This window comes from Vulpes lagopus, chromosome 8, assembly GCF_018345385.1.
Source record: "Vulpes lagopus strain Blue_001 chromosome 8, ASM1834538v1, whole genome shotgun sequence".
NCBI lineage: Eukaryota > Metazoa > Chordata > Mammalia > Carnivora > Canidae > Vulpes > Vulpes lagopus.
The window spans coordinates 86,654,676-86,676,458 of record NC_054831.1 but is presented as its reverse complement, the minus strand read 5'-3'; the positions used below and the strand labels follow the sequence as shown (position 1 = coordinate 86,676,458).

The following is a 21,783-nucleotide window of genomic DNA, read 5'->3' as shown; positions in this document are numbered from 1 at the left end:
TCTTTCCAAAACATGTAAAGGCACTGAACAACTCCAGCTAGAAGCCTGCCCCAGGCCCCTTGCTCAGGTTAGCATTCAGAAATCTTCTTCTACAACCCTATCTCTGACCCTTAAGGAACTCTCAGTCCCTAGGCCCTACTTTTATGCTTCCTTCCCCTCACCCTCTTTTACCCAAGATGATCTGTCATCTGCCATTCATGCAAGTCAGATCAAAGCCCAAAGTCCATAAGAGACACTGAGTGATTCTTCAGTCTTTGCCTTCTACCTTCAAGCAAATGAAGCTATAGAGTGCTGATGGTTTTCATAACCGTGTCACCAAAAGGAGGCTGTTACCTCCTTTAGTCTTTCATAACCCTTGAAGTGAGCAGGTCATCAGCACTGAGATTTACCAAGTTGAAGGCAAGAGCCTGGAGCTGGCTTATAGCCCAGGGCTATCCCAATCCCTCTGCCTGATGATTCCAGGCCCTCCTCAACCAACCAGGGAACCCCTGCTAAGAAGGGATGCCACCCGAGTGTCCCCAGCCCCATTTGGCCAGAGGCCAATGTCTGCTCATTGTTCAGTCTCCCTCATTCATCACCATCTCAACCTTCTGTCCCCTCTCCTGCTTCCATAATAAAAAGGTTCAGGGAAATTAGAACTTCCTCTCACAACTCATTAATTTAGTTAAAATGGGCTAATCTTCCACTCTCCTATTTCTCATTTTCAACCAGAATACTGTGAGTCTGAACTTGCTCAGCTGTGATTGCTAGAAGTCACCAAAGTCAGCCTGGCTTAAGTGAGGGGAAAGTGAAATTTATTAGCTCATGTCATTGGAGAGTCCAGGGTGCATATCTAGCTTCAGGCATGGCTAGATCCAGAAGCTCAAATAATCAGTGTTCTATCTGTCCTGCTTTCTCTATTTGGTGAACAAGATATCCACTAAAAGCCTCACAATCATGTCCTACCAATTTCAGCAAAAATAGACCACCATCTCACTCAAGAGCTCTGGCGGCAAAGTGCCAGAGAGGACTCAAGTGGCTCAGATCATATAAACACTCCTAGGGACACAAGGCAAAGGTCAGCACCACCCAACTACACAGGAAAAGGTGTTCTCTTCCTAGAAGGGAGTGGGAGATCCTGGGAATGAAATCCACAACTGACTTCCACCTAAACAAATCTCTCCCACTTTAAGAACAAGTCAGTTTCTTGGCACAGGCATTTACCAGGAGCAGTAAGCAGAAGTGACACCGTACGGCTGGGATCACTTTGCCACCAGGCAAAGTCAATTATTAGCTAACTCTCACAAGAAATGCTCAAATACTATAACATAAACCCAGATGAGAACAGGGTATCTTTTAGTTAATACTAAGGTATGATTTACATACAGTAGAATTCATCCTTGTAGTAAAGAGCTAACAATTTTCATAAAGGCACAGAGTTATGGAACCTCCACCACAGTCAAGATGGAGGACATTTCTATCACCCCAAACAGGTACTTTGTGCCAACCCCTCCCCCCATTCTCAGCCGCTGGCAACCTCTGATTTATGTCCTTATAACTGTGCCTTTTCTAGAATATCATGAAGTTATTCAGTGTGTAGCCTTTTGACTCTGGCTTTTTCCACTTATAATGCATTTCAGATTTATTAATGTTGGTGTATACAGCATTAGTTCATTCCTTTTATTGTTGAGCACCATTAAGCTAGCTAGCTAGCTAGCTAGATATCCCAAGATTTTTAAAAATTCTCCTTTAAAAATACTTTATCTGGGACGCCTGGGTGGCTCAGCTATTGAGCGTCTGCCTTCAGCTCAGGGCATGATCCTAGATTCTCGGGATCGAGTCCCATGTCCCACGTAAGGCTCCCTGCATGGAGCCTGCTTCTCCCTCTGCCTGTGTCTCTACCTCTCTCTCTGTGGGTCTCTCATGAATAAATAAATAAAATCTTTTAAAAATAAATAAATAATAAAAAATAAAAATACTTGATCTAAAATACTGATAAGATGTAGTATTTTATATATTACTTCAACAAATGTTTGATTTTTTTTTTTTTACGATTTTATTTATTTATTTGACAAAGAGAGCACAAGCAGGAGGATTGGCAGGCAGAGGAAGAAGGAGAAGCAGACTCCCCACTGAACAGGGAGCCTGACTCAGGGCTCGATCCCAGGACTCTGGGATCATGACCCAAGTCAAAAGCAGATACTTAACTGAGCCACCCAGGTGCCCCTCAACAAAAGTTTAAGTTTCTTCTGTGTGCCTAGGAACATGGGTTACATCAGTAAGCGAGATAAAGTCTTTACTCCCATGGTGCTTTCATTTTAAAGAAAAGAGACAAAATAAATGTATATCAGGAGGTGAGAAATGATATGAGGCAAAACAGAACAACACAAAAGATGGAGGGGGTGGTACTGTTGTAAAGAAGTGGTCAGGGAAAGCCTCTGAGGGATCCAGAGAGAACAAGGACCATAAGCCTTGAAGTTACTTACACAAAGAACCTTCCAGGCAGAACGAACCACCACAGCAGAGGCCTGGGGCTAACCCAGCTTCGAGTGTTGAGGAGCAGCAAGCTGATCAGAGGCTACAGTGAGCACAGCAAGGGTGGGAAATGAAATGGAAGGGGAGGTAGAGCCTCACAAACCAAGATAAGGCCTTTGGGTTTCACCCAAATGAGATGGGAAATTACGGAGTCTAGATGCCTTCTACCATTTGCCTCCTCCACACAGACTTTCAGGTGGTTAGAATCTCAGGAAACGGTTACACAGCCTCTAAGTAACATCGACAACACATCCAGTCTCCACCCCACCCCACCACCACTTGGCGCTTCACAGAGGAGACCTCCTGGGACCTGCGACACCACCACTATTATCCTCAGCCTCCCAGCAGGACCAGCCACATAATTTTCCAGTTTCACGTAAGGTCACCCGATAAAATATAGTGGAATCTGAATGTCAGATGCACAATGAATAATTTTTTCTTTTGTTTTTTTTTATAAATTTATTTTTTATTGGTTTTCAATTTGCCAACATATAGAATAACACCCAGTGCCCATCCCATCAAGTGCCCCCTTCAGTGCCCGTCACCCAGTCACCCCCACCCCCCGCCCACCTCCCTTTCCACCACCCCTAGTTCGTTTCCCAGAGTTAGGAGTCTCTCATGTTCTGTCTCCCTTTCTGATATTTCCCACCCATTTCCTCTCCCTTCCCTTCTATTCCCTTTCACTATTTTTTATATTCCCCAAATGAATGAGAACATATAATGTTTGTCCTTCTCCGATTGACTTACTTCACTCAGCATAATACCCTCCAGTTCTATCCACATCGAAGCAAATGGTGGCTATTTGTCGTCTCTAATGGCTGAGTAATATTCCACTGTATACATAAACCACATCTTCTTTATCCATTCATCTTTCGATGGACACCGAGGCTCCTTCCACAGTTTGGCTATTGTGGATGTTGCTGCTATAAACATCGGGGTGCAGGTGTCCTGGTGTTTCATTGCATCTGTGTCTTTGGGGTAAATCCCCAGCAGTGCAATTGCTGGGTCATAGGGCAGATCTATTTTTAACTCTTTGAGGAACCTCCACACAGTTTTTCAGAGTGAACTAGTGCAGCCACAATGAATAATTTTTAATGTAAGCATGACCCAAATATTACATGGAATATATTTATACAAAAAAATGAAAATGAGGGGCTCTTTATTTAATAATTAAGAACTTCAAGATAGTGGCAGCAGAGCATTAAAGCATGAAATCCTTCCAAGTACAAGGACATGTGTGGCTATGCTGGTTGCACACAATAGAGGGGCTCCCCTTCTTGCTGGTCAGTTCTCTTGTCTTTATGGGAGAGAATTCAGAGCTCAGCCTTCCTAAACATCTGACCTACCGCCTCCTCTTTCCGCTGCCTTACAGAGCAAACCATCCAAATGGAAATTCAAATTCTTGGTCCCACACACTCTCCCACATGGGCATCCTCCTTGCCTCTTCCCCACTTGTTCCAATGGGCAGAGTACCTATCCCATCTGAGCCCTGAATTCCAACCCCTCCTGCCCCCGCAGGTGCTTGCACTATTCATTACCCACCTCCTCTCTGTCTCTGCAGCTTCTGGTCTACCAGAAAGCTACTTCTCACCAGCAGTCAAGATGCCCAAGTCTTCCCTGTTGTGGGTTTTTTGTTTTTGTTTTTTTTTTAACCTTCCTTGGATCCTCCCATCACTCTGTAGCTACCACTACCCTTCCATCCACATCCCCTCTACTCTCCCACATCCCAGTGTCCTGTCAACTTCCTGCTTATCAAGCTGTGGCCTGACACACCCCTTACCACAGTTGTCAATTTCCTCAGTACTCAGGCCTTACCTTATCCTCCTTAAAGCTTCTTTCCTTGGTTTTAATAATACCAAGTTCTCCTGAACTCTTCTATTAGAGGCAACAACTACTCAGTTTCCCCTGTAGACCTGCTTTCCTTATATCCTGGGATTCTGAGGCTTGTCCTAGACTCCCTTTGCACATGTTATACATTCACCCACAGTGGAATCCAAAGGCTATATATGAAGAAGCCCACATCTCTCTAGTATAGCCTTCTATCCTGAGTTGCAGACTCTAAGGTCTACAGGACAGCTCTACTGTATGTCCCCGAACTTAACATGTCCAACATCAGACTTTAAAAAAAGGTGGGGGTACTCATTCTCCTCCACACTCTTCCCCAGCACCACCTCCTGTTTTCTGTATCTGAATGGCAGGTCCACCAACCCAGTTCCAAGCCATAAATTCAGGTGTCATCCTTGATTCTTCCTTCTTTTTCACCTTTATATCACCAGACCTTATCAATTCTACTTTCTAAGTATCTTTTGATCGCACACATTACCTCCTCCCTCCCCTGTCTCAGTCACTACTAGGTCTGCCCTACTAGAATCTTTCAACAACCTCCTGGCCCATGTCTGATCCTAATCTTGCCACCTCCTGCCTCCACCCAACAGCCTTAGCTTTGTCCATTCTCCTGCCTCATCCCCCAGGGCTCCCCTTCACACAATATGCTCAAGGTTCTCATGATGTCTTTTAATTCTCACCTAGACCATACCATCTCTTTCTCCCTCTGGGCTTCCTACACCTGCTATTTCCTCTGCCTGGAAGGCTCCTTCCAGCCCTCTTTCCTGCCTCACTTGCCAACAAGACTACCTCCTGCTCAAAAGCCACAGGAAGCAGTAAGGACGATGGTCAAGACATACTCCAAGTTAGGCTTCTTGAGTTCCAACCAGAGATCCACCTCTTTAGGTTAAAGGTTAAAGGTGTGACTTTAACCTTTCCAAACTTTGAATTCCCTTTCAGAAAAATGAGAATAATTGAGGACACATCATTGGCTGAGTACCCAGCTCTCTCTCTTCTGCCTTACTAACAGAACCCCAGTTTTGTCCAGAGGCCACATGCTCATTCCAGGGAACTTACCATGATTGGTTTAAGTAAGTTATAGAAACCCATCTTCCTTTTGCCAGTGATTAATCCAGGTCAATACAACTTAAAAAGAAGTCAGCTGAGGACTTCTGGAAACACAGCACTACTCTTAGAACCAGGCAAGAGAGCGCTGCGCCCTGTGCTTTAGAAGGTCTCATCTATCATAAAATCACATTTACAAGTTAAAGAACATATGGGCATCTCTGTCCCTGAGGGTCACACAGAATGACTTATAACCTTCAACATCTGCTGGGATGACTAGCACCATTCAGATGCCACAGCAGCACTTCCCCCCCTCTTGCCCTACGTCCTCAAAAAAAAAAAAAAAAAAAAGAAGAGAGAGAGCTACATCCCAAATGAGAGAGTTGTGTATTGTGCCTTGGCTACCATGAGAGACCAACACAGCTCTGAAAGTGAGGAGGACCTGGGTGGCAGGAGCCCTCATGGAAGAGAGAGGACAAATGAGCTTGATGGGTCCTGCCTCTCAGCACAAAGGCAGTACTTCTTGCCAAAGGAAGGATAGGAACTCAAGAGTCCTGAATATCCATTTTCTTGCTTCTGTTCCTATTCATGGTTCCAGAGGTAGTCACAAATCAGAGCTATATTAACACCATTTGCACATAGTGGTTGAAAAACACTTAGCAAAATTACATCCTATTGCATATATGTGTATCATACATGCAAATACTCTTCCCACATACCTATGAACAGAGCATGCACGAAGCCTAATACTAAATCTTTATTTTGCAAATGAAATGGAAGCTGAGCACTGTAATCACAGATATTAAATTCTTAAAAAAACCTAATATTTAACTTTTTTTTAAATTAATTTTTATTGGTGTTCAATTTACCAACATACAGAAAAACACCCAGTGCTCATCCCATCAAGTGTCCACCTCAGTGCCCGTCACCCATTCCCCTCCAACACCCGCCCTCCTCCCCTTCCACCACCCCTAGTTCGTTTTCCCGAGTTAGGAGTCTTTATGTTCTGTCTCCCTTCCTGATATTTCCCAACATTTCTTTTCCCTTCCTTTATATTCCCTTTCACTATTATTCATATTCCCCAAATGAATGAGAACATACACTGTTTGTCCTTCTCCGATTGACTTATTTCACTCAGCATAATACCCTCCAGTTCCACCCACGTTGAAGCAAATGGTGGGTATTTGTCGTTTCTAATAGCTGAGTAATATTCCATTGTATACATAAACCACATCTTCTTTATCCATTCATCTTTCGATGGACACCGAGGCTCCTTCCACAGTTTGGCTATTGTGGCCATTGCTGATAGAAACATCGGGATGCAGGTGTCCCGACGTTTCATTGCATCTGAATCTTTGGGGTAAATCCCCAACAGTGCAATTGCTGGGTCGTAGGGCAGGTCTATTTTTAACTCTTTGAGGAACCTCCACACAGTTTTCCAGAGTGGCTGCACCAGTTCACATTCCCACCAACAGTGTAAGAGGGTTCCCTTTTCTCCGCATCCTCTCCAACATTTGTGGTTTCCTGCCTTGTTAATTTTCCCCATTCTCACTGGTGTGAGGTGGTATCTCATTGTGGTTTTGATTTGTATTTCCCTGATGGCAAGTGATGCAGAGCATTTTCTCATGTGCATGTTGGCCATGTCCATGTCTTCCTCTGTGAGATTTCTCTTCATGTCTTTTGCCCATTTCATGATTGGATTGTTTGTTTCTTTGGTGTTGAGTTTAATAAGTTCTTTATAGATTTTGGAAACGAGCCCTTTATCTGATATGTCATTTGCAAATATCTTCTCCCATTCTGTAGGTTGTCTTTTAGTTTTGTTGACTGTATCCTTTGCTGTGCAAAAGCTTCTTATCTTGATGAAGTCCCAATAGTTCATTTTTGCTTTTGTTTCTTTTGCCTTTGTGGATGTATCTTGCAAGAAGTTACTGTGGCCGAGTTCAAAGAGGGTGTTCCCTGTGTTCTCTTCTATTATTTTGATGGACTCCTGTCTCACATTTAGATCTCTCATCCATTTTGAGTTTATCTTTGTGTATGGTGAAAGAGAGTGGTCCAGTTTCATTCTTCTGCATGTGGATGTCCAATTTTCCCAGCACCATTTATTGAAGAGACTGTCTTTCTTCCAATGGATAGTCTTTCCTCCTTTATCGAATATTAGATGACCATAAAGTTCAGGGTCTACTTCTGGATTGTCTATTCTGTTCCATTGATCTATGTGTCTGTTTTTGTGCCAGTACCACACTGTCTTGATGACGACAGCTTTAGAGTACACCTGAAATCTGGCATTGTGATGCCCCCAGCTATGGTTTTCTTTTTTAAAATTCCCCTGGCTATTCGGGGTCTTTTCTGATTCCACACAAATCTTAAAATAATTTGTTCTAACTCTCTGAAGAAAGTCCATGGTATTTTGATAGGGATTGCATTAAATGTGTAAATTGCCCTGGGTAACATTGACATTTTTACAATATTAATTCTGCCAATCCATGAGCATGGAATATTTTTCCATCTCTTTGTGTCTTCCTCAATTTCTTTCAGAAGTGTTCTATAGTTTTTAGGGTATAGATCTTTTACCTCTTTGGTTAGGTTTATTCCTAGGTATCTTATGCTTTTGGGTGCAATTGTAAATGGGATTGACTCCTTAATTTCTCTTTCTTCAGTCTCATTGTTAGTGTATAGAAATGCCATTGATTTCTGGGCATTGATTTTGTATCCTGCCACGCTAATATTTAACTTTCAAACATCCGTTCATCTTTTGATGGACACCGAGGCTCCTTCCACAGTTTGGCTATTGTGGACATTGCTGCTATAAACATCGGGGTGCAGGTGTCTCGGCTTTTCACTGCATCTGTATCTTTGGGGTAAATCCCCAGCAGTGCAACTGCTGGGTCGTGGGGTAGCTCTATTTTTAACTCTTTGAGGAACCTCCACGCAGTTTTCCAGAGTGGCTGCACCAGTTTACATTCCCACCAACAGTGCAAGAGGGTTCCCCTTTCTCCACATCCTCTCCAACATTTGTTGTTTCCTGCCTTGTTAATTTTCACCATTCTCACTGGTGTGAGGTGGTATCTCATTTAACACTAATTATCAATTGTATTTTGCTTTTTACTTTTCATCGATAAATGTGAGCATTTTAGAAGAAAAATGGCTTGGTAAAAAAATATAATTTGAACATTATCTCATTTGAATATAATTGCATAATTTTGCATACCAGTTAAATGCTCTTATGCTTGCATTTAAAACCAGCACTGTACAATATAAAGATAAACAGTAAAATTCTAGGTAATAATTTAATATTGTAATTTCTTTTTTTAGAATGTTAAGTAGCAAATAAACTGCCATACTCAAAAGAAAGATTACCAAGAAAGTAAAAAGCTTTACATTTTAGTACCTTAAATGGCACTTTTTTCCAGCTTTTTTTTTTTAAGATTTTATTTATTCATTCATGAGCAACACACAGAGAGGGGGCAGTGGGGCACAAGAGACACAGACAGAGGGAGAAGCAGGCTCCATGCAGGGAGCCCGATGCGGGACTCAATCCCGGGACTCCAGGATCACACCCTGGGCTGAAGGCAGGCACTAAACCGCTGAGCCACCTGGCCTGCCAATTTTTCCTGCTTTTTAAACAAGAAATCTCATATTTTCATTTGCACTGGGCCCCATAAATTATATAGCCAACCCTGATGGTGGAGTAGAAAGAGAACAAGAATCTGAGTCCTTGGGACGCCTGGGTGGCTCAGTGGTTGAGCGTCTGCCTTTGACTCAGAGGGTGATCCTGGGGTCCCGGAATCAAGTTCCGTATCAGGTTCCCTGCATGGAGCCTCCTTCTCCCTCTGCCCATGTCTCTGCCTGTGTCTCTGCCTCTCTCGTGAATAAATAAATAAAATCTTAAAAAAAAAAAAAAAAAGAATCTGAGTCTTAATGTCAATGGTGAGCCACTGCCAACCTGCAGACCACCAAAGCCTATATTCTTTGTTTCATCCACAATAAATGCCATTGTGACTACAACCACTGTTACAAAAGGTTTCTCTTATTGCAACCAAAAGCAACCCCTAACCAGTAAACTACTACCCAGTCCAGAGTTGTTATGAGGGTTAAATGAGCTAAGTCAAGTGACCAGGAAATAGGTCATTTTTGAGCACTTACTATTTTTTTTTAAAGATTTTATTTATTTATTCATGAGACACAGAGAGGGGGGCGGGGGAGACATAGGCAGAGGGAGAAGCAGGATCCATGCAGGGAGCCCAATGTGGGACTCGAACCCGTGACTCCAGGATCACGCCCTGGACCGAAGGCAGGCGCTAAACCACTGATCCACCCAGGGATCCCCATTTTTGAGCACTTAGTATGAGCCGGCACTACTCTAGTAGTGGAGCTCTGACAGCTGTGTTGGGCATATAGCAGATTTCCATACTATTCACCATCCCAACACAACACTTCTCAGAATAAAAGAGGGAACAAATAAAAATGATGCCAGGACTAAAGGACTGTACCATGTCCACTAATAAGAGTAAACACTCAACAAATGTTAGGTCTTCTTATTCATGGATTAACTTAAACGTCACTTCTCCAGGAGGCCATTCTCAGTTCCCCAAGTCTGCCTGATGGACCTCCAGCCCCCCTTGTGTCCTCTAATACAGCAATTCCCAGAGTGTAGCTCCAGAGCCTTTGACTAGGTCATCCATCACATGGGACTGTAGTTCCAACAAGGTGGGGACTCTGTCCCATCCTTTGCTGTATCCACAGGGTCTCACAAATGGCAGGTGCTTGATTAGTACTTGCTAACTGAAATTATTCAGTCTCCTGTGTATATGCTTGCCTAACCCTGGTGACTCCACCATGAATTATTCTTATTTTATTTTATTTTATTTTATTTTATTTTATTTTATTTTTATTGGAGTTCAATTTGCCAACATATAGAATAACACCGGGTGCACATCCCATCAAGTGCCCCCCTTAGTGCCTGTCACCCAGTCACCCCCACCTCCACCCCCCTCCCTCCACCGTGAATTAAATATTCTTAAATTTGCATTTGGGTTCTGGGAAAGCACGACCTGTATTTTATGCACTGGTGTGCCCCCTGAAGTCCTAACTGCGGTGCCCAGTAGGCAATGCATGGTGCTCCAGCACCAGGTGCTGCTCTTCCAGCATCCTCTCCAATAGCCAGACTAACAGACAGGGAAGCAGAATCGATTGCTCCCATTGCACATCATCTACCACATTATCTAGTTCTAGAAGTTAAGAATGAAGAATCAAGATGGGAGATCCTATTCTAGGCATGTGGGCCATATTGCTCTCCTGTCAACTGATTTTTAAATTAGGTCTTTCTTGACCTTAGCAAGATGTATCTTAGAGGCAGGGAAGAGAGTCCAAAGCAGTAGCTCTCCGTATCCACTAAGAAACTGAGCTTATAGCCATTAGCACTTCCCCCTTCCCCTTCCCGAATCAGCTTGCTGTGGATGTTGACTCAGTAAACCGACTCTCCAGAACATCCTTCAGAAACGGCATGCCAGAGGCAGGCGGTGGACTAGACCTGGGCACTCACAATCCCACCCAAAGTAAGAGACAGCCCCGACATAGGCTCCAGGGAATCAGAAAGGAAGGACAATAAAGGAAAACACAGAGGCCGTGTGCTCTTCCTCCTGCCCTTCCCTTTTCACATGCAACCACCCCCTGTTCCCTTCCAGGAACCGATAAAACAGCAGCAGGCAGTTTGGCTGGCCCCCCCTGGCTAATTCCTGCCATCAGACTCCATTGGCAGAGCCCCCTTCAGGGTTCAGGGGAAGGAGAACTGTGCCTTGGACACTCTTAGCAAAAAGGACCGGCTGTGGTTTGGAGACTAACACACACCACGCATCCAGCTGCCGACAACCATGCCAAGGACCCCACCCCATCAGAGACCCTGCTGCAGCCAGTCACGTGCACCAAGGCCCATGATACCACCACTCCCATCGTTTTCTCTAACGCAAGCACTCCAACAGAAGGGGGGCTACAAATCGTTCAAACACCTGAGCTGCCCCCATAAAGCACTACCAATTTTTTTTTTCCCACATCGTGTACCCACAATTTCAGAAACATGCCTTACCTTTCACTACTCAGAAAGCCTCTTTCTCCACCTGGTAAGGGATCCTTTATCTTGCCTTCTCCTTAATGCAGAAGTCACTGGGACAGCGATTAAACCTAAAATGAAATTTTGAGTTCATTATCTATATTTAGACTTTGAAGAAGCCTCTGTGATAAAAAGTAGATTTTTTTTTCTGGAACCTTGTGGATTTTTCTCCCTGACCCCTGACATCTTACTTTCCTACTCTCTCTTAAAAAAAAAAAAAAAAAAAAAAGACAGTAAGAAAGAAAGAAAAGAAAAAGGAAAAAAATTTAACTTCACTAGGAAAAAAATAAATGAACCATTTCTGGTTGTGGGAGGGGGTAGGGGGATATAAGCAAATACAGTGAGGTCCCCATGGCCCCCATCTGTTCCAAATCTTCTCCTTACAGGATGTAATGTCTGAAAAGGAAGAAAAATATTCCTTCCTCTTCCAACATTCAGCAGGATCTTGCATGCAAAGAGAAGAATGTCTGGTTACTCTGTGGGTTTTCATCTGCTTTTTAACTCACATGTTGCCGAATTACACTGGGCCCTCAATCCCATTTCCCCCACTTCTAAAAAGAAAATCAGCGGGATGGCTGGGAGGCAGTAGGGTTCACCACTAGCAAGGAACATCCTGGTTCTGGCAAAGCGCCCTCCCCTCCACCAACCCCTTTGGCACAAAGGATTAGTTCTAAGTCTGGCCAATGACTTCTGCATATTTCTTAGCTGAACACTTGCCAGAGGGATGCCTGGGCCCCCAGAGGAAGTGGGGCCGGCCCCAAGGAAGTGAGCCCTTAAGAGAGGTGGGCTCAGAATCCTGAACTTCTTGTTCTGCGTGCTCACCCCCTGCTTCCAGGCACTTTGCACGTGGATGTCCACACACAGCCAACTCCTGGACATCTGAACAGGAAGGATGTTCCCCAGTAGCTCCAACAGCCGTCACTGATGCCTTTCCAGGACCAGGAGGGTGATATTTATAGGAACGGCAGCCAGCCAAACTAGGCCAGCTCTAACTTTGTTTCAACCAACCCTCCTTTCGTCTTCTGCAGTTCTCGGTCAAGTTAAATGGGGAGGCATTCCTCCCTTTATTGCCTGATTTTTACTCAGGGAAGGAGTCTCTCATTAAAATGACTGAGAAGCCCTGATTGAAAAGATGTGAAAGACAGGCATGGTCTACCCCTTTCCTTCAGCTCTCAGTCTTCCTCCCCTCTGCCCCCCAACCATCTCCACCTCCACCTTCCTGGCCTCCCCAGGCACTCTCCTTGGCACATGATCCTTTTTTATGCCCGGGCAACACACGACCCCTTGCAGCCCTCTAGGTGGGCAAAACTCCCTCTTACCTTGGGCGCAGACTATCCCTCTCTCCATTCCCTCACCCCTTCTTACCACATCCTACAAGAACCTTGTAGGATCTATACACACACCCCTCCCTCCCCCAACACCCCCTCACATACACACACACCCCTTCTGATCTTCTTTCCTACCACTTTTCCCCTATAGACTTCTTCTTACTCATGGTTGCTCAAACACACCAAACCACCTGTCAGGGCCTTCCCACTTGCTGTTTCCTCAACCTGGGACACCTCCTGGAGTTGTCTGAAGGTCTGGCTCCCTGACACCATCTAGATTTCTGCTGGGAAATTACCTTCCTCAAGAGGCCTTGCTAACAGCCTCTAATAAAAAAGCAGCCCCCATCTCATTCTAGCTGCTCTCTCCCACACGTTTATTTTAATTTACAGCACTTTTTTTTTATTCTTAATTTTTATTTATTTATGAGAGACAGAGAGAGAGAGAGGCAGAGGGAGAAGCAGGCTCCATGCAGAGAGCCTGACGTGGGACTCGATCCCGGGGCCCCAGGATCACGCCCTGGGCTGAAGACGGCGCTAAACCGCTGAGCCATCCGGGCTGCCCTACAGCACTTTTCGACACCACCGAATACTCTCCTTGACCAAACCTGTGTGAGACGCTTCTGAGCCCTTCTCAACTAGGCCTCCACTTGGCCTGTCCTTAACAAAGAGTCCTAAGTCAGCCCCTACTCTTGTGTTATCTGATCAAACTCCTCTAACCCACCTGTGATATTTAACTGCTTGGCCTGCCTTCTGCAAGAATCCTGATGATTGGGGAAGCTGGGTGGCTCAGTGGTTGAGCTCAGGTTGTGATCCTGGGGTCCTGGGATTGAATCCTGCATCAGGCTCTTTGCAGGAAACCTGCTTCTCCCTCTGCCCTTGTCTCTGCTTCCCTCTGTCTCTCATAAATAAATAAAATCATTAAAAAAAAAAAAGAATCCTGATGATTTAACAAGAATTCCCACACCCTTGATGTCTCTTCCATCCCCAGACCCCCTTTACTTTGTTTGTTACAGATATCCAGCTGTCTGCTATATTGAGTTGAACTCACTCTCTTTTTCCCACTAAAAAAGTCCTGAATTAAATCTTCCTAAGCATTTTAACCTGTGTCACAGTAAATTTTCTTCAATGCCACCTAACACATTATCTTTTCATTCATCTGTCTCTCCCCATTGGACTGGCAGGGTCTGTATGTGTTCTGCTCTCCACTAGCCTCCTAGCCTCTAGAGCAGTATCTGACATCCAGCAGATGCTCAACAAATATTTGTTGGATGAACAAATCTAGTTCCTTGCACTTGTCTTTTGCAAGAGACACTTGTCCATTTATCTGCCACCTCCTCTGGGAAGTCATTCTGGAATCTTCCAAGGCTTGATCCTGTACTGAATTCACCAAGGATTTATTCTCTGGTTTAATATGTATATTAACATATACATTAATATGTATATTTAATTTGCTTGACCATCTGCCCTCCTTCCCTTCCACATCACCCCACTTCCAGTGTTTGCTCCATATATACAGCCAGACACATAGCTCTGTGTGTGTGTGTGTGTGTGTGTGTGTGTGTGTGTCCTCCTCCCAGCACATTTACACTGCCTAACCCCTAGTGAGTTCAAGCCCCAGGTTGGGCATAGAGCTTACTAAATAATTAAAAGGGGGAGGAAGAATAGTAGTAAGGAGCTGAGAGCCAGGTCTCTGCTCTCCAAAACCAAGCCCAGCTTGGCCCCCATCTTCCTGGCTTTCTCCATCCACAGGAGGCAAGATGCAATACTGCTGGCTGCCCTGCAAGAGGGAGGTTAGTCTACCACACTTACAAGGCCAGGAGAGGTCAGAGCAGTGGCCTTAAGCCCACGGCTCAAAGTGGTGCTCCTGAAGGGCATGAGAGTTCATTAGGCCCAGAAAGCCAGGGGCGGCCAGAACCCTGAGGTTGGTAAATTCCAGCCTGCTTGGAATCTCCGAGGTGAGAGAGGGATGAGTAGGAGGCGGTGGTAGCATGAGGGGGTGGAACGGGGCGGGGGTGGGGGGGTGGGGGGGCGGGCGGGGAGCTGATTGTAGAAACCGCCCAAGTAGGTTTCCACATAAAGGAAAAGCAAACAGAGGAAAGCTCTTCCTCAGCCCTGTGAGCCTCTCTGAGGAGGGCAAATCTTCAAGTATTTGTTGAAAACCTAATCGGATTAAAAATGCTTTGAAAGGGCTGGAAGAGGAAGTACAGTCTCTGACCCCCTCCACTAGCCTGCAGCCTAAGCACTGTCACTTTCCCTTCCCAAGGCCTCTGTGTCAGGGGTACAGTGCAGAGAAAGACCCAGGCCTAGGAAGCCGCCGGGGGCAGAAGGGGGAACCAACAGCTGTCCTCTGAGGGCTACCAACTCCTTCCTGCCAAGAAAGAGAGCTTCTGGAGAGCAGATCAATCAGCCAGGATTGGAAAAAGGGTGAGCACTATACACAACCTTCACTTCACTTACCGGAGTCTGGGAAGATACTAAAGCTTCTGGGCCCCTGCTTCCTGGGAGGCACTTAATTATCAGCCACCCTACCCCAGGTAGGTGTGTCTCCTTTCTCACAGCCAATTCATCCCAAGAAGTTCCAAGTGAAGTGAGTGTCTAAGAGGGTTTGTCAAACAGTAACTAAAGGAAAAGACAATACTTCTCAAATACTCCAGATTTTGGTTCTCTTTCTGTTGGACAACTTTACCATCATGCTAGGATGACTGAGCATCCCAGGATGGGCGGTTCATCACTACAGCTTCCCCAACCTCCAACCCTATCTGGCATGTCAACAACTACACTGCATAATAAAAGCCAGGTCCAGGTGCCTGGTGGCTTACTCCTTTAAGTGTCTGCCTTCAGCTCAGGTCATGATCTCAGGATCCAGGAATCAAGCCCCTCATTGGGCTCCTTGGTCAGTGAGGAGTCTGTTTTTCCCTCTACCCTTCCCCATGCTCATGCACACTCTCTCTCTCACTCTCAAATAAATAAAATCTTTTATAAATAAATAGATAAATAAATAAATAAATAAATAAATAAATAAATAAATAAATAAATAAATAAAAATAAATCTGGGTCCTTTAGCCCGTATCTCTTCTGTTGCCCTGAAAATAGAAGTGAAGGCTGACTCTACAGGAACCAATTTGGCAGCACAGGTCATAAACCTTGATACAAGTACAGGCCCTTTGACTTTACAGTCTCCCTTCTAAGACTTTTCCCCAAGGAAATGGTTTTTAACTGGTAGGAGGACAACGTTTTACATCAAAAGTGTTCATACATAGGGTTATATGGAACACGGAATCTGGAATAATTCCTATGACTAACAACAAAGAAATGGTTGACTAAACTATGGTGTATCTGATATATCCACTCAATTGGATATTATGGAGCCACTAAAATGTATGTTAATGAGTCAAAAACAGCATGGAAAATGCTTGGGCTACCATGTTAAGCATAACAAGCAGGAAATAAAATTATAAAGACAGTGTGATCACAACTATGTGAAAACAAAACACTACTTGCAGGGAAAGGACCAAAAGGAAATGAATGCCATGAAGGAGAACTTGCACTTACTAAGTAAGCATCCTGCTAACAAACGGCTTTACATTCCTATCTCACCTAACCATCATGACAAGTGAGGCACTATTTTGATCCTCCCTTTAACAATGAGAAACTCCAAGCTCCAAGAAAATAATTAAGCTGCCCAAGAGTTGCCCACACCTAACAGGGAGGAAAAAAGGATCTGAGCTCAGATCTGCCTGATTCGGGGCCTGAGCCCTCATTCTCCACACTATTTCATACCCAGGGGCACACAGTAAGCTTGATTTGCCAGCTGGTAAGCTGCTGGCAACTGTTTCCCTCGATTTTCCATGTTATTTTCCAAATTGTCTATCTTAACCATGATGACACTGTTTAAACTTTTTTTTTTTTCCATTTCAAAGGTAATCCAGGCTTATAACACTTGGTATGTTGTATTACTTTTTTAACGTAGGAAACGATAAACTTAGAATCAAACATTTCACAACAAGACTTGCTTCATCTTAAATTCTCCACAGTTTGGCTCTCGGCTGTCCTTCTGGCCACATTTCCCACATACCTTTTTCATAGTTGTTAAGTCACTAAGCTATTATGGGACCTGGTCAGATCTACAGTTTGGAAAGAACAACTCTGAGGTGGAAAAAGGTAGAGAGGCAGGTGGAAGTGGTAGGGGCATCTCTATGGAGATGACCTGGGACATGGCCAGTGCATAACACACATGTGGAAAGGACATGCCCACAGTATCCAAGAGAGACAAAGCGTGCATGGAAAAGCTTCAGCGATAAACAAAAGAAATAGCAGGAAGTCCAGGAGCCAGGATCTGATGGGATCCCACCTCCCTACCCCATCCACCTCTGGCCTGCTTGCCACTCTCACTGTTTTAGGACCGACCGGCTGCTGCTCCAACAAAGCCAGGAGACAGGAAGGCCTTGAACCACCACTCCCTGGGACATCCAGGATATAAGTAGCAAGGACTAATAGGACCACCACCATCCAGATGGCCATTCTGGACCTGCACCCTTGGGATGTTTTTTTCTAGTTGGAGGGAGAAAGAAGGCTTTTGAGAAAACAAATTACAAGACAGCTTGGCTACGGCAGAGCAGTAGCAACACAAAGTGTGAAAAGTTGCAACAAAGATGCTCATATTTCACTCACTTTTCCCAATCTTTAGCACATTGGAGAGCTTTCCAAGTAAGGAAGCCATAATATTGCTGGAGAAAATAAAATGAAAAGGAAGAAACTTTCAACAGTGTTTCTCAGCCTTTGAGGGGTATGAGAACCGCCTGGGCGAGAGGCTGTTTATTTTTTTATTTTTTTATTTTTTTGAGAGGCTGTTTAAATACTGATTTCTCAGGCTCACCCACAAACATTCTGATTTCATAGATCCCGCTCAAGCCCAAGAGTCTGTCTTTTATTGAGCATTTTCTCCAAGTTGCTATGGGATCCTACCTGCTAAGAAACCCTGACATACAGCATCATGCAGATGTAAGGACTGACATTTGGGGAACATTTCTAATTACTTCAGCTTAAAAAAAAAAAATAAAAAAAAATATATATATATATATGTATATATATATATGGCAAAGACTATACAGGGAATTTTTTGTATTATTTTTGCAACTTTTTTATAACATAAATTATATTCAGAATAAAAAATTTAAAATATATGTATTACAAAAGGAGTCTGTGCTTATAATGAAATATTTTTAGGGATGCCTGGGTGGCTCAGCGGTTGAGCGCCTGCCTTCGGCCCAGGGCGTGATCCCAAAGACCCTGGATTGAGTCCCACATCCAGCTCCCCACAGGGAGCCTGCTTCTACCTCTGCCTATGTCTCTGCTTCTCTCTCTCTCTGTCTCTCGGGTCTTGGTTTCTGCCCATGTCATGATCTCAGGGTTGTGAGATCGAACCTGTGTGAGGCTCTGTGCTGAATGGAGTCTGCTTGGATTCCTTCTCTCCCTCTCCATCTATCCCTCTCCCTTACTCACGTCCATACCCTTCCTCTTTCTAAAATAAATAAATAAATCTTAAAAAAACTAAAGAAAGAAAAGAGATCAGACATCCCCCTTCACTGTCCCTCCAGCTCCACCACCGGCCTCATGCTACTTCTCCAGACTAACCAGTGTGAAGGGCCTGGTACATATTAGCAAACAAGTCCAACTTTTTGTCTGTGTGTTTTCGTTTTTTAACAGTAACTTATGCCTAACAAGAATGTGAAGAAAATGACCCTCAAAATTATTGATCAAACTGCAAATAAATACAGCCTTTTTTTTTTTTTTTAATTCATAAGAGAAAGAGAGAGAGAGAGAGAGAGAGAGAGGCAAAGACACAGGCAGAGGGAGAAGCAGGCTCCATGCAGGGAGCCCGATGTGGGACTCAATTCCAGGACTCCAGGATCACACCCTGGGCCAAAGGCAGGTACTCAACTGCTAAGCCACCCAGGGATCCCAATATAGCCTTTCTGAAAAGCAATTTAGCAGTGATTATCAAAAATCATAAAAACATCTTTATTCTAAGACCTACCAATTCCATGTGTAGGAACCCCTCCCAAGAATAGCCCTCTTGTGGAATAGTATCTATGCATCTTTTTTTTTTCTTTTTAAGATTTTATCTATTGATTTGAGAGAGAGAAAGAGAGCACGAGCACAAATGAGGGGAAGGGCAGAGGTGGAAGACAGGGAGAGAGAATCCCAAGTAGACTCCTGGATGAGCGTGGAGTCCGAAGTAGGGCTGGATTTCACCACACTTAACCAACTGAACCACCCAGGTATTCCCCTTTCTTTTTCAACTGTGGTAAGAATACTTAACATCAGATCTATCCTCTTAACAATTTTTTAAGTGTATAATACATTACTGATGACTTGTAGGTACACTGTTGTATAGCAGATCTCTAGAACTTACTCATCTTGTTTAAGACTTTATGCCCACTGACTAGTAATTCCCATTTCTCCTTACCTTCACCCCTAATATCACCACTCCACTCTGATTCTATGAAGACTACTCTACATACCTCATAAGTGGAAACATGCACTATTTGTCTTTCTGTGATCAGCTTATTTCACTTAGCATGATGTCCTTAAGGTTCATCCATGTTGTCACATATTGAAGAATGTCCTTCATTTTTAAGGCTCAATAGTATTCCATTATATGTATATGCCAGTTTCTTTATCCATTCATCTGCTGACGGACACTTAGGTTGTTTTCACATCTTGGCTGTTGTGAATAGTGCTACAATGAACACAGGAGTGTTCTCTTTGATATCCTGATTTTAATATTTTTGTGTAAATACCCAGAAGTGGGATTACTAGATCATAGGGTATTTCTATTTTTTTTTGAAGAAAATACTGTTTTCCAAAGCAGCTGCACCATTTTGCATTCCTACCAACAGTGTGCAAGGGTTCGAATTTCTCCGTATCTTTGCCAACACTTTTTTTCTTTTATAATAGCCATCTTGACAGGTGTGAGGTGATATCTCATTGCAGTTTGATTTGCATTTCCCTGATAATTAGTGACATAGATCATTTTTTCATATACCTGTCAGCCTCTTTGTCCTCTTTAGAGAAATGTCCTCTTAAGCCCTAGCCCACTTTAATCGGTTCAATTAGGATTTTTACTACTGAGTTTTAAGAAGTATGCAATTATTTAAAATGACACTATGAAGCAACAAGGAAGATAGTTCTGATGATGTTAGTGAAAAAGGAAAACGGTATAAACATTTTACATCTCCTCAAATTACCAAGTTTGTATTTTTCTAGTATAGATAAAACTAAGGAAATAAAACTAAATTATTGACAGTATGTTACGGAGATGTTATTTAAGTGAAACATCTCTCTCTCTCTCTCTCTCTCTCTCTCTTGACCTTGCAGGTTTTAAAAAATATTTATTTAAAAGAGAGAGAAAGAGAAAGTGGATGTGCACCAGAAAGGGGGGGGGGGGGGAGCAGAGGGCAATGATGATTAGCAGACTCCCTGCTGAGAGTGGAGCTCTAAGTGGGGTATGATCCCAGGACCCGAGATCCCAACCTGAGCCAAAATCAAATATTGGAAACTTAACCAACTGAGCCACCAAGGCACCCACCCCTTCAGTGAAACTTTTTTATTATTTCTCTGTTGAGGGCTCAGTACTTGGATTTTGGGGAAGAACGGACAGACCTGGGTGAGAAATCAATCTCCCACTTCCCACAGGTACAATTTTTTTTTTTAAAGTAGGCTCCATGCTCAGTGTGGAGCCCAACCCAGGGTTTGAGCTCACAACACTGAGATCAAGACCTGAGCTGAGATGAAGTCAGACGTTTAACCAATTGAGCCACCCAAGTGCCCCTCCACATGTACAAATTTGAGGACTTCATGTAACCTCCCTGAGCCTCAGTTCCTTATGGGGATAATAGAAGATAAAAATTACCACCTAAACTTAATTCAACAATTAAAACGCGGGGCGGCCCTGGTGGCGCAGCGGTATAGCGCCGCTTGCAGCCTGGGGTGTGATCCTGGAGACCCGGAATCGAGTTCCATGTCGGGCTCCCTGCATGGAGCCTGCTTCTCCCTCTGCCTGTGTCTCTGCCTCTTTCTCTCTGTCGCTCATGAATAAATAAATAAAATCTATTAATTAATTAATTAATTAATTAATTAATTAATTAATTAAAACGCGTTAACACTGGGTACATTCCAACCTGACACGATAAGTAGAGCTGTTTTGGTTATTTTTCTCTATTCTCTGTGATGGGTCACATTTCACAAATCAATAGTTAAACAATGAGACTTTAAAATGGGGTCAAAATTTTGAGAGCTCTCATGTTTCTTATCAGACCCTCTCCTAAGTCCCTGCTTTACCTCTATAAAAGACATTGTATGAAGTGCATTACAGTGACATGGCACTATGCCCAGTTAATTGAAATAATGAAATGGGAATAAGATTTGCAAATTGCAAAGTATAGAAAATTGTAATACATCATGAGTGCATTTGGATGGGATGACCCCAAAGGGACAATGATGGAACAAAGGCCCAAATACCTAGAGTATTTATATGAGGTATAATAATGCATTACATGAACATATTAAATCCAGGGGGCAGGAAAGCAAAGATGGAATGCAGAGGGGCTATATGTCAAAAACAATCACCAGAGTCTCCCACTGTCTGGGCAAAGGTTTCCAGGAGGAGGCAAAACTTTGAAGGGTAATGAGAATAAGGATAATTATCTCAGGATGCCTTTCAGCCAATCAGAAGAACAACTCCTTAGACTACCTTCACCTAATTTATCACTAGTCCTATTAGGCTTGGCTCTTAATTTTTTTATTTTGGAGTTAATCACAAGGGTTACTCTGAGCCCACAATTATGGAAAGTCTCTTTTTTCTAAGGACTATTTAGAAATAGAAAAACTGGGCAGCCCGGGTAGCTCAGCAGTTTAGTGCCGCCTTCAGCCCAGGGTGTGATC

General features: G+C 43.7%; 1 long non-coding RNA gene across 1 annotated transcript in view; it reads right to left on the bottom strand.

Moving 5' to 3' along the window:
* LOC121496851 overlaps nucleotides 1–21,783 on the bottom strand; it is a 94,854-nt gene that overhangs the window by 28,484 nt on the left and 44,587 nt on the right. Inside the window, exon 4 of the long non-coding RNA XR_005989357.1 lies at nucleotides 11,486–11,580. This is a non-coding gene — a long non-coding RNA (uncharacterized LOC121496851). The remainder of the gene's footprint in view (nucleotides 1–11,485; nucleotides 11,581–21,783) is intronic.